This window comes from Pelophylax lessonae, assembly GCF_965119305.1.
Source record: "Pelophylax lessonae genome assembly, chromosome: 1".
Taxonomy (NCBI): Eukaryota; Metazoa; Chordata; class Amphibia; order Anura; family Ranidae; genus Pelophylax; species Pelophylax lessonae.
Window position 1 is genome coordinate 260,539,028 of NC_138768.1, and position 17,936 is coordinate 260,556,963.

Here is a 17,936-nt window from a genome sequence, read left to right on the forward strand (position 1 = left end):
TTTTCCATGAATGTCATGCTGTTGGTCTCCTCCTTTTTTTTACCCGCTCTCTATCTACAAGCAATCACTCTAGAGTTGGTTCCAATTATTCCTATGAACTAGGTTCTTGTTAGTGAAGATGGTGGTTCATGCCCAGGCAGTATTTGTTGGCACAGCCACCTGCAGGCTCCATCCAGATATATGGTGAAAATACAGCTCGTAACAGGACAACAACCTTCATGACAGGATCACTAGATATTTTTTTAATGAACACTGCAGATTTATCAATATTGAAAATTACTTATCTTAATTGTACAGTACAGCAGTGGTCCTCAACCCTGGCCTACAGGGCCCACTAACAGGCCAGGTTTGCAAGATAACTGAAATACATCCCAGGTGATATAATTTGCTGCTCAGTGATTGCAGTACTCTAGTCTGCATCTCCCCAAGGTAATACTTAAAATCTGGCCTGTTAGTGGGCCCTGAGGACCGGAGTTGAGGACCACTGCAGTACAGGACACAGGCTGAGTATTCGCAGACCTGGATTATAGGCTTGTACCTTTAGGTGATTGAACACTGACAGGTTTTTGAGGACATGCCCCCACCCGAACTCTACCTAGTGAAAAAAGAACCTGCCGTCTAAGTCTTAAACAAACATTTCACTATACCAATCAAAGACATTCCTTCATTTAAGTGTAAGAAAAGAATGATGACAGTGGCAGAACTCAGTCCCTAACACAAGAAATATTTTACCCATGGGACTTTTATGAGTTATGCCAAATAAGGTAGATATCCGTATGTTTACAAAGATACAAAATGTATTCCATATAAAGATTTAAACTACACAAAGTAGACACTACATAAAAACAAGCTCAGTATACACATACAGTGTTACTGAAAGTAGCACATATACAATATTGGAAAAGCAATTGAATTAGTGCGCTTTCGGACTGTAGCCTCTACACGATTTATGGAGCAGCGCCCACTTCATCCGGAGGCGGACAAAATATTTTTTGTTTATCTGTGGAAAAACCATATTATAAACGAAACATATGTATTTAGTATGGTGCGCTTACAAATAAACACACAAATACCATGAATATTGAATAGTTCAATAGTGCACCTTACACATAAGTACAAAAATCAATGCACAAAAGACACCATCAACAGGGTAGATGTATCAGGGATCACGGCAGAGTTGGAGTAACTCCAAAGGAGTAAGCTCTGTCCGGGAGCTTAAAGAGGAGCAAGCCTGGGGCTAGGGGCTTCAAAATATTCAGAACAGTAATATTAGTAATAAACATACACTCACTGGCCACTTTATTAGGTACACCTTGCTAGTACTGGGTAGGACCCAGTTTTGCCTTCAGAACTACCTTAATTCTTCGTGTCATAGATTCAATAAGGTGCTGGAAACATTCCTCAGACTATTTGGTCCATATTGACATGATGGCATCACACAGTTCCTGCAGATTTGTCGGCTGCACATCCATAATGCGAATTTGTTCCACCACATCCCAAAGCTGCTCTATTTGTTTGCGATCTGGTGAGTGTGGAGGCCATTGGAGTACAGTGAACTCCTTGTCATGTTCAAGAAACTAGTGGTAAGATGATTTGATCTTTGTGACATGGTGCATTATCCTGCTGGAAGGAGCCATCAGAAGGTGGGCACACTGTAGTCATAAAGGGATGGACATGGTCAGCAGCAATACTTGGGTAGGCCATGGTGTTTAAACAATGCTCAATTGGTACTAAGGGGACCAAAGTATGCCAAGAAAATATCCCCCACACCATTACACCACCACTACCAGCCTAAACCAATTGATACAGGGCGGGATTGATCCATGTTTTCATGTTGTTTACGCCAAATTCTGACCCTACCATCTGAATGTCGCAGCTGAAATTAAGACTCATTAGACCAGGCAATGTTTTTCCAATCTTCTGTTGTCCCCATTTTGGTGAGCCTGTGTGAATTGTAGCATCTGTTTCCTGTTCTTAGCTGACATGAATGGCACCCAGTGTGGTCTTCTGCTGCTGTAGCCCATCTGCTTCAAGGTTCCATGTTTCGTGCGTTCAGAGATGGTATTCTGCATACCTTGGTTGTAACGAATGGTTATTTCAGTTACTGTTACCTTTCTATCATCTTAAACAAGTCTGCCCATTTTCGTCCACACAACTGCCGCTTACTGGATAGTTTCTCTATTTCAGACCATTCTCTGTAAACCCTAGAGATAGTTGTGCATGAAAATCTCAGTAGATCAGCAGTTTTTGAAATACTCAGTCCAGCCTGTCTGGCACCAACGACCATCCCACGTTCAAAGTCACTTAAATCCCCTTTCTTCCCCACTTTGATGCCTGCTTCGAACTTCAACAAGTCGACTTCACCAGGTCTAGATGCCTAAATGCTTTGAGTTGCTGCCATGTGATTTGCTGATCAGTGTTACCAAGCAATTGTGTTACCAAGCAATTGAACAGGTGGGTTGTTTTGTGAGGATCTATTGTTGTTGAGGTGAGGTCTATTGTTGCTAGGGGGAACCATTGTGGTTGGAGTGAGGTCTATTGTTGCTGGTGGGATCTATTGTTGCTGGGGTGGGGCCTATTGTTGCTAGGGGGGAACCATTGTGGTTGGAGTGAGGTCTATTGTTGCTGGTGGGATCTATTGTTGCTGGGGTGGGGCCTATTGTTGCTAGGGGGGAACCATTGTGGTTGGAGTGAGGTCTATTGTTGCTGGAGGGATCTATTGTTGCTGGGGTGGGGCCTATTGTTCCTAGGGGGGGACCATTGTGGTTGGAGTGAGGCCTATTGTTGCTGGAGGGATCTATTGTTGCATATTTCAGGGGATTTATTTTACTGCTTTTTTTGTTATTAGATAAGAACAATTTCCACACAAATTATTTAGCACCACAAAATTATGCTTGAGGCAGTACTGGGAGGTGGGTAGAGGTGGAACCAAGGGACATTGCTCAGAGAAGGGGGGGGTGGAGACAAGGGGGAGCACCTATTCTGTCAGAAAGAAAGCCCTGAATGCATGTATCCTGATTTTACCGTATGTTGGGATATGTAAGTGGGAGTGATTTGTTTCAGCAGCTTTTGACATGGTGTATTAGTTATAAAGGTTTATTATGGTTTCAGAATGTAGGATTTTAAGAATACTAAAAAAAATTAATGAATATTCTAATACAGAACTGGCAAAAAGACTGAGATACAAGGAATGAAGTAAGGGTTGGAAAATGAATGCCAAGAAGAAAAAAGGATTGCAAAGGATTTCCCATAGTGTTCAAATTGCTGTTAAAGAATACTGTAATTAAAGGCAAAACTTTTTTTAAGTTTTAGATAAAGTGGTGAGAGATAGGAATGCTTGTCCATTTGTATTGCTGTCTGTGCCCCCCATTAAGAAGATTCCTCCTCTCTATTTGTCCTGTTTACCATTAATATTAAGAGTTAAAGTAAATGAAAATGTCCCCAGAATAGTAAAAGAAGGGAAAGCTTTCAATTGAGACACTAGTTCTGGTGACCTGGTTTCTCCAATGAAGTTCCTTAATTTGTAGCAATTTCCTCTTACTTCCTGGTTGGCTATGGGACAGGAAGTAAAGGGAAATGTCCAAAATAGATCACAGATGGTGAAAAAAATCTAACAGGGGTTATATACCTCCCTCGCACTATCCAAACTGAAGAAAAAAGTTTTGTCTACAGTTCTCCTTTAAGTTCATACAATAGGACTAATAGGGAATACATGGTAATCACAGTAGGCCCATATCTTATTGTAGCCTTCAGTTTTGTGAACCCTGGCAAAAAAAAGCCTCCATCAGTTTAACTTCCTTTATATGAGTATAAAGTTTCAGTACTGTGGGAGATGGTTTGTTTCCATTTCAGTGCTAGAAGGCAGCGAGCTGCAGTCAGTATGTTTAATATTTTTTTAAGGTATTTAAGTAAGCCTTCAATGGGAAGGCCTCATAAATGGGTTAAAGGCTCCACAGGTATTGACCTTTTTGATAGATTTGACAAAAGTTTAAGTTCATGCCAATACATTGATATCATTGTACAGGACTAAAAAATGTGAACGATTGGATAGTTTGGTTTCATCTCCAATCCAACATTTCTTACAAACTGAGAGGTAGATAAAGTGTAAGTTGTCTGGCATCAAAAAACAAACAAAAGTTCCCAGCTCACTTACCAGCCAGCCAGCCAACAAACTGAATTGACCCTGTCCAACAGTTCACATTAAAAACAAGGGGTTTACTTTGCACACATTTGTCTGGCATACATTATTACTACATAAGAATAAATTATTTCCCTATCAATTGTGCAGAAAGAACTTTAATGAGCTTGGGACCAGGGAATTGTCCAGACCCGAATAGGGAGTTTATGGCCTAGTGTTGTTTTCCATTAATGGAGGGATGTTTTAGGAAGTCGGTCCTCTGGAAAGGAAATTAGTATCTGGTATATCTCAGAGATTAGACCTTTTTTGGATGGACCTTCTCTGCATATTTTTAAAAAAGTGTTAATTCAGTGAAAGTTAGGTCTTTTGTCAGTAATTTGGCATAATGGCAAACTTGGAGATAGGCATTGCGTTGAATATTAAACGTCCCCTATGTTTCTGCAAAAAAGGGAAGTCTCCTTGACATGCTAGTGGCCAAATCGAAACACATTTTTAACAATAACCTTATTTCTTAGGTGAACAACCTTTAGGCTTACAGTATAAGTGAGTATTCGCGAGAAGCAAAAACTCTAAAACTTCAAAAACTCTTTTTAAACTCAATTAAATATAAAAAAGTGTGGGAAACGTATTGAAGACCCCTCGTAAAACAAAAATGAATGAGTGGGATTTGTTTGTTTTAGTCCTGTTAAAGAAGTTATGTACAAAAACACTACATTCCTTAAAACCCATGGACCAACAGTATAGTGCTAAATAGACAGAGAAACCGCATTATCATTGGGCTTACAAGTGAGTATTAATGAGAAGCAAAAATAAATAAAACAGAAATGGATGAGTGGGATCTGTTTGTTTTTTGTTAAAGTTTTATACAAAAACACTATACATTCCTTTTAAAACTCAAAGACCACTTACTTATTTAGTATGGTGCTAAATAACCAGAAGAATAGCATTTGAATGTTGAAGACACTGACCACAACAAGGCAGAGGATGGATTTCCTTTTTTTTATGTGTAATAAAAAAAAGTTACTGTTTAAAGGAAATTTGTAAATAATAGTAAATGTAGGAAGATGCATGAGCTGCATTGCATCTCATTTAATCTTTTCATTTCCGTGTGTAGCGTACATTTAATTTTTAGTTAAACAGATCTATGAAGAGGGGCGGATGGCAGAGCAGAGGAGAAGTAATCCATCAGGAGCATAACACAAAATTCAATATTAGCAAATATCCTAGATAAATTGCTGTATTGAAATTTGCATAAAAAGTGATAATCTATAATGCTTTAATTACAATTTATATTTGCTGTGCTCGTTTCTAAAAAAGCAGTTATCATCCAGATGAACAGAACTCAGTATATGAGAAGGCAGTTCATTAATCTGCAAGAGGCTATACTGTCTCTGTAGAAGAAGGATTATAGTCTTTATGTAAATGGTCTTGTCTAAACTAAATGATCTGAAATTGAAGGGTTAAAAAGAAAGTTTACTTTAGGTGTACCTGTGCTTTTTCAATACAGACGAAAGAACAAGGCAATACTATGGCCAGTCTTCATCACATCTTATTTTTATCTGTTCTCTGCTTCTCTGCTACTGTGTTTAGAACAAGATCAAAGTCAATCCTAGTTACAACTTACACAAGAATGTGGACTCTTTCCATGCCCTCATGTGTCAGCGCTGATACTTGAGCAGCCAGTTGCCCATACCACCATGAAAGGAAAGGGGTTGAGTCACATGATCTCAGTACTGGGACTATCTCTTTGTACCTGGATGAGAAACAAATGAGAGGCAAAGTACAAGTTCACCTTAAAGTGCTCGTGGACTTGAGGGTGGGAAAATGTATGCCAAGTGGGAGAAAGGTGTCTCTGCTACCATCTTATGAATTATGAATGATCTCAGAAATGTCCTAAATGGATGTAATTGGACTAACTCAAAGTCAGTTGACAAAAGTCCTAATGCTGTTTACCCTAAAGGCATGCAACTATTTAAACTATTTAAAGCTGCCAGGTGTCTCTCAGATGTGGGTAGTTTTATGCCCAATCATAGAACAGATTTGAGTAAGATTAGAGAATTTCAAGGTTTCACTCACTTGTGCTATAACACTGTATCAAAAAAAAAAAAAAAAAAAGCTAATACTAAGAAAATAAATAAATAAATAAATAAGTAAATATTGCTTTAACCTCCCTGGCGGTATGATTCTTTCGGATTTTAGGAGTTTGAAACACAAAATCATAAATTATAATATAATAAATAACTATAGATAAGTTAAAGTATGTATGTATGTATATATATATATATATATATATATATATATATATACTGTATATATACATATGTATATATATACACGTATATATATATATATATATATATATATATATATATATATATATATATATACATATACAGGGAGTGCAGAATTATTAGACAAATTAGTATTTTTGAGGATTAATTTTATTATTGAACAACAACAATGTTCTCAATGAACCCAAAAACTCATTAATATCAAAGCTGACTATTTTTGGAAGTAGTTTTTAGTTTGTCTTTAATTTTAGCTATTTTAGGGGGATATCTGTGTGTGCAGGTGACTATTACTGTGCATAATTATTATGCAACTTAACAAAAATCAAATATACAGTACAGTATACCCATTTCAATTATTTATTTTTACCAGTGAAACCAATATAACATCTCAACATTCACAAATATACATTTCTGACATTCAAAAACAAAACAAAAACAAATCAGTGACCAATATAGCCACCTTTCTTTGCAAGGACACTCAAAAGCCTGCCATCCATGGATTCTGTCAGTGTTTTGATCTGTTCACCATCAACATTGCGTGCAACAGCAACCACAGCTTCCCAGACACTGTTCAGAGAGGTGTACTGTTTTCCCTCCTTGTAAATCTCACATTTGATGATGGACCACAGGTTCTCAATGGGGTTCAGATCAGGTGAACAAGGAGGCCATGTCATTAGCTTTTCTTCTTTTATACCCTTTCTTGCCAGCCACGCTGTGGAGTACTTGGACGCGTGTGATGGAGCATTGTCCTGCATGAAAATCATGTTTTTCTTGAAGGTTGCAGACTTCTTCCTGTACCACTGCTTGAAGAAGGTGTCTTCCAGAAACTGGCAGTAGGACTGGGAGTTGAGCTTGACTCCATCCTCAACCCGAAAAGGCCCCACAAGCTCATCTTTGATGATACCAGCCCAAACCAGTACTCCACCTCCACCTTGCTGGCGTCTGAGTCGGACTGGAGCTCTCTGCCTTTTACCAATCCAGCCACGGGCCCATCCATCTGGCCCATCAAGACTCACTCTCATTTCATCAGTCCATAAAACCTTTGAAAAATCAGTCTTGAGATATTTCTTGGCCCAGTCTTGACGTTTCAGCTTGTGTGTCTTGTTCAGTGGTGGTCGTCTTTCAGCCTTTCTTACCTTGGCCATGTCTCTGAGTATTGCACACCTTGTGCTTTTGGGCACTCCAGTGATGTTGCAGCTCTGAAATATGGCCAAACTGGTGGCAAGTGGCATCTTGGCAGCTGCACGCTTGACTTTTCTCAGTTCATGGGCTGTTATTTTGCGCCTTGATTTTTCCACATGCTTCTTGTGACCCTGTTGACTATTTTGAATGAAATGCTTGATTGTTCGATGATCACGCTTCAGAAGCTTTGCAATTTTAAGAGTGCTGCATCCCTCTGCAAGATATCTCACTATTTTTGACTTTTCTGAGCCTGTCAAGTCCTTCTTTTGACCCATTTTGCCCAAGGAAAGGAAGTTGCCTAATAATTATGCACACCTGATATAGGGTGTTGATGTCATTAGACCACACCCCTTCTCATTACAGAGATGCACATCACCTAATATGCTTAATTGGTAGTAGGCTTTCGAGCCTATACAGCTTGGAGTAAGACAACATGCATAAAGAGGATGATGTGGTCAAAATACTCATTTGCCTAATAATTCTGCACTCCCTGTATATATATATATGTATGTGTATATATATGTATGTGTATATATACATATATATATATATATATATATATATATACTGTACATAAAAAGTGCAGTAAAACAGCAGGAAAGGGCACTGGGGGGCAAACTAATTTGAATTTATTTTTTTTTGTAATGTATCAGTGTGTTTGGTGTGTTTTACTGTTTGAATTTGGCGCCGGTTCCACCCCCCCCTGCGAGCGTCACGTCGCAGGAGACGGAAGCCGGGGCACAGAGCATCGGGAGGAAGATCCGGCCACCGCACGCTGCCGGGATACATCGCTGGATCCCGGGGACAAGGTGAGTACCCTCTTTTACAGGATCCAGAAATCTCCCTAGCGGTACCCCGAGTGTGGCTCGGGGTTACCGCTTTTGGCACTGAAATTTAACTCCGAGCCACACTTGGGAATACCGCTAGGGAGGTTCATACTTTATCCAAAAAAGGAAAAAATATTTTGAGGCATCTGTTTTTTTGGGCTATATTATTTAAGTTTTGCACCCCTGAAATTAGGACATTTTTCAATACACATCCAGTAAATAATTATTTTCTGAGCTCTCATTGATTTTATTTAGTGGCTATAAATCCTTTAGCTTTATGGGTTTCCATGTTCTTTTAAGTTTTATAGCAGATTGTCTTCAGTGGACCTTATGTGGTGTTCTGCCACGTCCTGTCCTTGCTTACTTCCCCAGTGTAGATATCCATGGGTATGATTGAAGCAGCAATCCCAAAGTCTATTGATAACTAAAAGTGGTATTACCGGTAAATCCAAAACCAAAAATGTAATATATTGCAGCTTACCAATCATTGGATTTGGTGGCTGCATCATTTTCTTTTCTTTGGCTTTTTTTCCACTGTTTTCACCTGGTGTTTTGGCCACTAAAACACCTCCTGTATTGGTGAGATGCAACTCTGGAGCAATGAGAAGAGGAGGCGCAGCGGACAACAACATTGTCAGTCTGGGTGGGGGGAGGGGGTAAATGTATTAGCAAATACACTAACAAATTGAAGCCAAATTGCAGCTCAAATATATGTTGTTACAGCAGTTTTTCTTCTTTGGGATAAAGGTTTTGCATGAATAAATAAAAGCTGTAAGGCATGAAAATTATTCCAGTCACTGCACATCATGCAAAGCAATCTATTGTGACAGTAATAGCAGCCTCAGCTGACTCTGTTTGAGCCACGCCCCGAACGCATTTCACCCTCTGGAGCTAAGTCATCAGAGCGGGCAAAACACGTCGGGCCTAGTTCAGACAGAGCCAGGTGAGGTTACTATTAGTCTCAGGCTAGACGACTTTACATGGTGTGTGGTGACTGTGATACTTTTCATGCCTTACAGTTTGTATTGAGCCAGGACAGACTCCCAGCTAGCCTGCACCCACAGTTGGATCCACCGAAAAAGGCTTTAGAAGCTTGAGCGGAGACCCTAAGTTCTATCCAAATAAATAAAAAGCTGATCATTTTATTTACCCCTTTCAGTGGTATGGGGTTTGTCTTATCTATGTAAACTGATACATTCTGCTGGAGAGTTTGTGCTGTGAAAAACAACAGACTTGCTGGCTGGATTACCAGATGTGAATAGAAGAAAGCCTAAAAAAGGAAACGAATATACCCATTACGTCTAGGAATTGGTCAGCTGCAATATAATAAATGTTTGCTTTTGGGTTTAATATTGCTTAAAGCAACCACCAACAGCCAAATCATTCATAGAATACAATTGACATGCATTGTTCTTTCTGTGAACTGGGCCAGGTCAAAATGTAAAGATCCTTTTAGACCATTTTAACTTAAATAGGACCTTCTTATGTAACAGAGGCTGTCCTACATTGTCATATACTAATTGCTTCTCTATGACCTGCTCCAGGGCAGGCCATACTTCCTAGCTACCTTGGGGATATGTATAATTCCCTAGGACTGAGATAAAGCCTTAATGCTAATGTATAAGCCCCTATCTGCTAGACTTCAGAAACCTAACTATGAAATGATTATAACAAGAGGAAATGTGCGAGATAGTGGACGTTGGTGGCTCCCTTGCAGATTTTCTGTCACAATGTCCCAGACTTACTTTTATTTGATGAGCCTTTGCATTACTTTGCTATGTAAGTTGCCATTTGGCACTTTTTTTTTTTATTTTAAATATTTTATACAGTCTGCACATAGGGGCGCTTTTCCATTTGTTTTATGTGTTATAAAATTATAACCATGTGGTAAAAGATCCCAACAGATATCCATATCTTTGACGCAGACACTAAAGACCTATGTTCGTGATGCCTCAAAGACACTTTAACCCATATTTGGGAGAAGTGCCCTCCTATTATCACCTTGTGGGACAAAATCTTGAACATTTATAACAATATCAATTGTTACAAATCACTATTCTGTAATGACATTATAAACCCTCACTAAAAATGTATTGAAACATAACATTTTAAACAATATCATGAGTATTGTAACTTAGAATGATCATTGCATTACTCAGCTTCTTCTGTGATCCTCTAAATCTATTAAAAAAGAAAAAACATCTTTTGTGTCATGTTCTCTCAACAGCTAAAAAAATTATCGCAGGATACTGGTGTTTGGAGGCCACTTCTACAGTAGTAGAGTAGGTGTAAGATCAACGACATTGAATCAGCTAAAAAGATGATGTTTTGGCAAGAGAGAAGACCTGAACCATATAAAATTGTGTGAATCCAATGATATTACTTTAACCACTTCATATGTGGGCCAATTCTAACACTTTGCTCCAACATGTAAAAATCAACTTTTTATGCACATTTTTTTTTTAGACCCTAGAGAATAAAATGGCGATTGTTGCTATTTTTCAAACGCAATTTGTGGGGAAAAATACACTTTAACGAATTAAAACAAAACACAATAGTTACCCCATTTTTTTGTATAATGTGAAAGATGATGTTACGTTGAGTAAATAGATACCTAACATGTCACACTTTAAAATTGCGTCTGCGTCTGGAATGGCGGCAAACTACGGTGCTTAAAATTCTCCATAGACGTAGTTTTAAACTTCTTTACAGGTTACCAGTTTAGAGTTACACGGAAGGTCTGAAGCTAGAATTATTGCCCCCGCTCTAACGTTCATGGTGATACCATCAGGGTGCAATCCTCGTTTACATATGCGTGTGGGAGTAACGTATGAGTTTGCATTTGCGTGTAAGCGGAGGTGATGACATACTTGTCGCTTCTTGTTTCTGGGGTCACAGAGAGAGAGGAACAATGTCAGTTCCTCTCTCTCTCTGTTCTGTGCAGCTGATGCCACCAGTCGCATTGTTCCCGGGCTCTGCGATTAGATGGTAGAGGCGGTGGCGTGAGGGGGGTGGGATCCCCTTCCACCAACTGCAGAAGTGATCGAGTGGCTATTTAGCCACTCTTATCACTTCTGCTAAAAAGGGGAATTTCCGGCTGCTACTTTTCCATCGCAGTATAACTACTGCAACCCAAGGGTGCCCATAGACGTCCTACGGGCGGCAAGTAGTTAAAATAGAACTATAGGCATATTTCAATTTTGGATACAGAAAGGGAAGGTTATAAGCCCGGCTAGATTTTTTTTGTGCCACCTATGTTCCTATGTGTTCTAATCCATCTCTAAAAATGCCTTTAGTAATGCCTTAAAGTGTTACTAAATGCAATAGTTTTAGTAAATATAAACTGCTAAATAGCTTTTCTCATCAGCCCTTAGAGCAGTCTTGTGACTTCTATCAGTGTCTGCTTAAAGCTTGTAGGTAGAGTTTTCATTCTGCCCTGATTGTTCTATGAGGCTGCAGGACCCCTGACCCTCTGTCTGGACAGTGCTGATTGGCCCTGTGCTGATCAAATGCACCCTACCAAGAAAAAAATACTCTATAGCAATAAACACCAAACTGAGCATATGCAGCTTGCCCCCAATACTCTGTTCTATCAGGAGATGGTTTGGGGACAGTGGAAGAAGGGGAGGATTAGAGAAGACAAGATCAAACAGCCTTATTTTACAATGCGGAGGATAAACCCCTTAAGTTCCACAGTGAGTATAGCAAGCATGATTTACTGCATATACAGACTGCTTTTACTGTTGTGGGTTGCGTAACAAATTAAGTTCCCTGAAGAGTTCTCTTACACGTAACCCAACCTACAAACCATGACCTATAGTAGGGATCTCCGAACTATGGCCCTCCAGTTGTTTAGGAACTACGATTACCATCATGCCTAGTCATGTCTGTGAATGTCAGAGTCTTACATGGGACTTGTAGTTCCGCAACAGCTGGAGGGCAATAGTTTGGAGATCCCTGGCCTAGAGCATCACCTCCTTCTGGGGGCTATTGGTTCTTTGGGAAGGCACCATGTCTATCCTTTCTCCTGCTTCTCTCCTCCTTCCCTTTTACCCCCCTCTTTCTTAAACTCTACAGTTAACCCTTTAACGTCTTTTACTAGATACCTCCAGAACAATTAATTTAGATATTTTATTGTACTATATTTGATACAGTAGTTAGATTCAAATGCAAAGTTTTGCTGAGAAGGGATTTTTTATTGAAAATAATGATTATTGTACTATCACAGACATTAGTACTGGAGACAAATCAATAAAGCATTTGTGACATTTTTCTGGTGTTCTGGCCAGAGAACCCTACACCAAATTTATAAAGGCTGAGTGATAGTTTTCTTGGTGTTTCCAACTCGTGTGATAAATTTAGGTAGTCCTTAGTGTGACATTTTGGTGCTATTGCTGTAACCAATTCATTAGGAAATATGGCCATATTGGTGATCAGGAATGTGGGAGTAATAAAATTCAGTTTGAAACAAAATTCTGACTGAGGCAATTTTGCAAAAGAATTATATTAATCTTAACTACAGCTAAGCAGTCAGTGTTGGAAGCGGAATACCTCCCACAGGACTATTGTGTTCTGCTAGTGGGGAACGCAGGGAGGCTTCCCGCACGAAAGAACACAATGAATACTGCTAGCAGCTAAAGCCACCGACAATAATTGCATGTAAAAAATCTCACAGTTTGGTTGTACCCAAGTTGATTGATGGATCGACTTGGGTACAATCAGCCTGCCCAAATGTGGGTCGAATCTCCACCGGTCCCTGCTGAAACAGATGAATTTCAATCCATGTATAGCCGGCTTTACATTAATCTGTCACAAGTTGCCTCAATTGCTGTATGAAGAGAAGACAGATTTTTAATGAGTGTCTATGACACTCATTTTGAATTTCACAGACTGTATTTTAACTTTATCAGAAAGTAGTTATTTCATTAAAATGTGATATTTTTGACTTCATGTATGTTGGCATCCCTATCCTTGTCTTGATGATATTGTTTTTTGGAAAATGACAAAACAACAAAGAAAAATAATCTATAAACTAGGAAAAAACTGTATAGATCTTTTTTTTTTTTTTTTCTTGCCATATACTACAATATATATAATCATTTTAAAGCTTTACACTGATAAACTTCCAAAATGTACTTGTTGATTTCTCTCGAAGGTCTGCTTAAACTGAAATGAAGGCCACCAGCATTTTTTTTTGTCTTTTGGATAATGTGAGAAGTTAGGACCTGTCTGATTTTTATATTATCTCTGTTTGGGAGGTTTCTTTTCACAAAAACCCCACTTTTGACAGCTGTCACAGCAATAGTTAGGGGATTTCCTTTACTCCTTTTCTGGTGATCACTGTCCAGGGCCAGATTAACGTAGGGGCTATTGGAGCTGCAGTTCCAGGCCCCTACCTTTATATAGGCCCCAGGTTGGCCATATTCACTGTTACCGCTCTTCTGTCACTTGTAAACACAGAAGTCTGGCTTCTATGCTCGCTTCCCCAGGCAGCTCCCTCAGAACCTCCCCACACAGCACGAAGGCCGGACAAGGAGGGACAGTTGCCGATGCATGGATGTGTTTATGGGCTTCAGAGACAGCATCCCATGTGGAATTAGGCATGCATGGCTGCACCCTTCCTCCTCTGGGTGCATGCCAAGGCACGGCCCTTAAGGCCCTTCAAAATCCTCAGCACCAAGCCCATGATGCTCTTAATCCGGCCCTGTCACTGTCAGCTGTGCAATTTTCCCTAGGTTTCTGGCAGTGACAAACATCAATAAAAACCCGCAAAAGGTTTTAACCTTCTCCCTCTCTGTACATTAAAAATGTCTTGGTTGGAGAGCTATTTTAAGAGCTGCATTGGAATTCTGCTGAAACAACAGGTAAATTTAGACATTTAGTAGCAATAGCAAATCTGAATTACCAGTATTGATCTTACGCCTAAATTCTTTTGCACCATATGCTATGATTTGAAGTTTTAAACCATGCAGGACATTGTGTATATGTTGTTCCTTACTGAAGAGATCTATTTTTATATTTGGTTATTTTAAGCTTAAAATTGATATTATAGGCCATCACATTTCATTTACATTTATTTACAAATTTTATTTTACATTTTATTAACATTTCTTGTTGATCTACAATTTCTAGTGATTTTGACTTGATTTGACCTTCAAGTTTTAAGTCTCAGCTGGGTCCATTCACCTTCTAGGGTATAACATCTCTCTGGCACTCTGCTTGCAAAGTGAGATGAGTAGCCCAAATTTGTGAAAAAAATAATCAGTAAATCTCCTCATTTATCCAAATAGCAGGATCTAACAAATTAAAGAATCTGACATGCATGCCCTGAGTAGTGAAAGGCAGGGAGACTCCAGCACAGCTCTTGTCTTGATGCTTGAGGTCTTCAGTTCCATTCTAAAATCTAATTTAGAGTATCCAGTTAGTGCCATGATTCCCTTTGCAAGCATTGATCAGCACTTGCAACTGATGAGTGATGCTTTTAGCATGCATGCATGCACAGCAGTCACATGTCATCTGTGTTGGGGGAAAAAAGAGTCAGCGGGTATAGATGTAAATGGAATTGGATAACAGGCAGATCTTACATTGTTATGGGTGGAAAATCTTCCCATTTGTGGCAGCCTTACATCTTACTGATATTGTCAAAGACATTAAAGCAATCTTTTATTGCACATTGCCAAAACTGCTGTAATCAGAGCTACCATGATAATTCTTTTTTTTTTTAAATGATCGTAATATAAATTGTGACACCCTGAATATATGTGAAAAAAAAAAGCAGCGCATCAAACAAAATTCAATTAAAATATAAAACAACAGGTGTGTAAAAAGTCCCAAAGATAAAATTCATATCAGAATCTTCCACCAGGGTGTATGATTCATATAAAGGTGCAAAACATGGTCCTCCACCATCACCGATGAACATACTGACTCTTACCGCATAATGTGGACCACTATTTCCATAATGGTCTAAAGCACATTGGGTGATTAAATGAGGATCACGCAGCCTCAGATCCAAATAAATCCTTAACAGCCAAAATGCTCATCCACATCCAAAGATCCAAATTACATGGACCTCTCATTACAAAAGGTCACAAGCGCTTGTGGCTCCATACCCAGCCAGGGCCTTTTAACTTGCAAGAGTAATACAACTTGACTCACCACTCTCCTCAACACGGTGTCATAGTTCCACACTATGAGGATAAATGGAAAAATATATGAATATATGAACAGACATTGTATGGGCAAATAAAAACAATTCTCAGAAGACTGCTAATGGTTTACAAGCTCTATACAGTCAATAACCAAGATCATGTTCTGTTAGCATTGCCATAAGTAATGATATATTGTGACCCCATGATGGTGAATGAAGGGGAAGTTGCAGTAAACAATGCAGTCTGTAGAGAGGGGACACAGGGCAGCACAGCAGACTATCATGTATCAGAATACATAAAAACATGTTTGTTCCAATTTTAGATCTCGATCAGAGCCTTCAGCAGAATGCATTGCCTAGGGAGAAAAGCAAGGTAAAAAATATATTTTTCTTCCTGCTAGGACTCCTGTATACCCTATTACTCTTTTGTTATATAGAGATGCTGTCAAATAGCATATTTTAAAATTGTGCATTCAGTCTATTACCAGCACACATTGATTGGTAGACAGTCTTCTAGCATAGCCAGCAAAATGAGTTTCACTTCATGGCAAAATCTTATATCTTTCCAGATATGCTAAAAGTATGTTTTAAAAAAAAAAAAAAAAAAACAGAGCAAAACAAAAAAGCCCATTAGCTTCTGTACTGCATGTCTCTATAAAGACAGCAAACATGAAGAAAGGCACAATAAGGTTGTTCTGCTGTCTGATGTGTCTGTATGATCAGAAAGGCTCTTCCTTAGATTCTGTTCCAGTTGTCTGGTTTATCTCATATTTACAAGCAAGAACCTTAACCTTGTATCATTACTGTGTAGCACTCCATCTCTTCTCTAAGCACAGCTATTTCTACAGGGCTGTTGTTAAAAAGCAATAATTATTACTCCTTACATTTTATATACCCCGGGCATGGTATTCAGGGCTGCAAACAGCCTGTATCATCAGGCCAATGCTGGAAAATAGTGATTTGTATGTGTTTTATGAGGTTGGAAGGTGATTTTAACGGCATGCAGGTAAAACTGACAATTGATTTATCTTCCACAATAGGTTCCCACTATAAAATTATTTTGCAGTTGCGGAGATAAATCTGTAAGGTGCCATGGCTGAGATACATGAAGCATAGTCCATGCCGGCAGCTGTGTGCATTTCACTTTGGAGAATTAGACTCTTATTTCTGACCTAGTATTGATCTGAGGGACAGCTGTAGGTTTCAGCAAACTTTTTTTTCTGAAAATGCTGGAATGAATAGTATGTTGTAGAATTGTGCATTCTGTGATAACCATGTATGTATGTATTTAATTCATGTTTTCTGTTTTGAAAATCTGAAATCTTATCAAGATTTGATTTTTAGCATTTACCATAAAGCTTGTAACAATTTCTCATTCCTAAGGCACCTTTTACATGAGTGGTACAATCGGGTGTGCCTATAAGTTTATCAGATGGACCTGATCCACAGCCTAATGTAAGTTTATGGCAGGCAGATCTAAACTGATGTCTGTCTGTTTAAATCAAACTACCTTTGAATCCATCCAGGCCCGGGAAAAAAAAAAAAAGAAAAGATATGGGTCCTTTTCCATTTTTCCAGGACCAAACCTGATAGTTGAGTGATAGACTAATGTAAACAGATACAGCTAGCCATAGACCCAACATGGGTCAAAAAGTGTCGGTTTGTAAAAGCACCAAAAAATTGAACGGCCACAGATATTACAAAGTGACATTTGTCAAGTTCTGCTCCAATTCAGCAAAGTGTCTGTTCATGGATCCCCTGCTGATCAGATGATCCTATGTAAAAGGCGCCATGAGCTAGCCATACACACCTTGGTTTCTCTCATTCAGCCGGCTAAACAGAGTGGATGGCAAAATCTCCCCTGTCAGCTGTTGTATTCAGACAGCTGCAGCATCTTCAGTTGCCCAAATCCCTGAACATTGACTTAATCTGCTTGGATGCAGTCACTGTTCGGCCAACAATTTTCCACCCAGCTCCTTCAATTTTTTAATCAAAGTTTGCCGAACCAGGTGTTGCTGACAGGGCCACCCACAGCCTAAATGTTGGCTGATTGAGCAGGAAACATACACCACTTTTTCACTTTGCCGTAAGTGACATATTTGGTGTGACCTAGCAAGGTAGAAATCTCCAAGTACACAGGCCTGGTCTGTCCCATCTCTTTACCTAAGAATGATAAAGTTCAGAGGTCATTCTGCAGTAACAATTAAGGTGCTAATTGATTATTTCTCTAAGTTATAGTTATAATCTATAGTTGGATATAATGGAGAGGGATAAGAACTCTTGTAATATTTTAATGCTGCCTGTGCTTCGTTAGGGAGATTTAACCTCTCTATTTGTCCTGTCCAGCT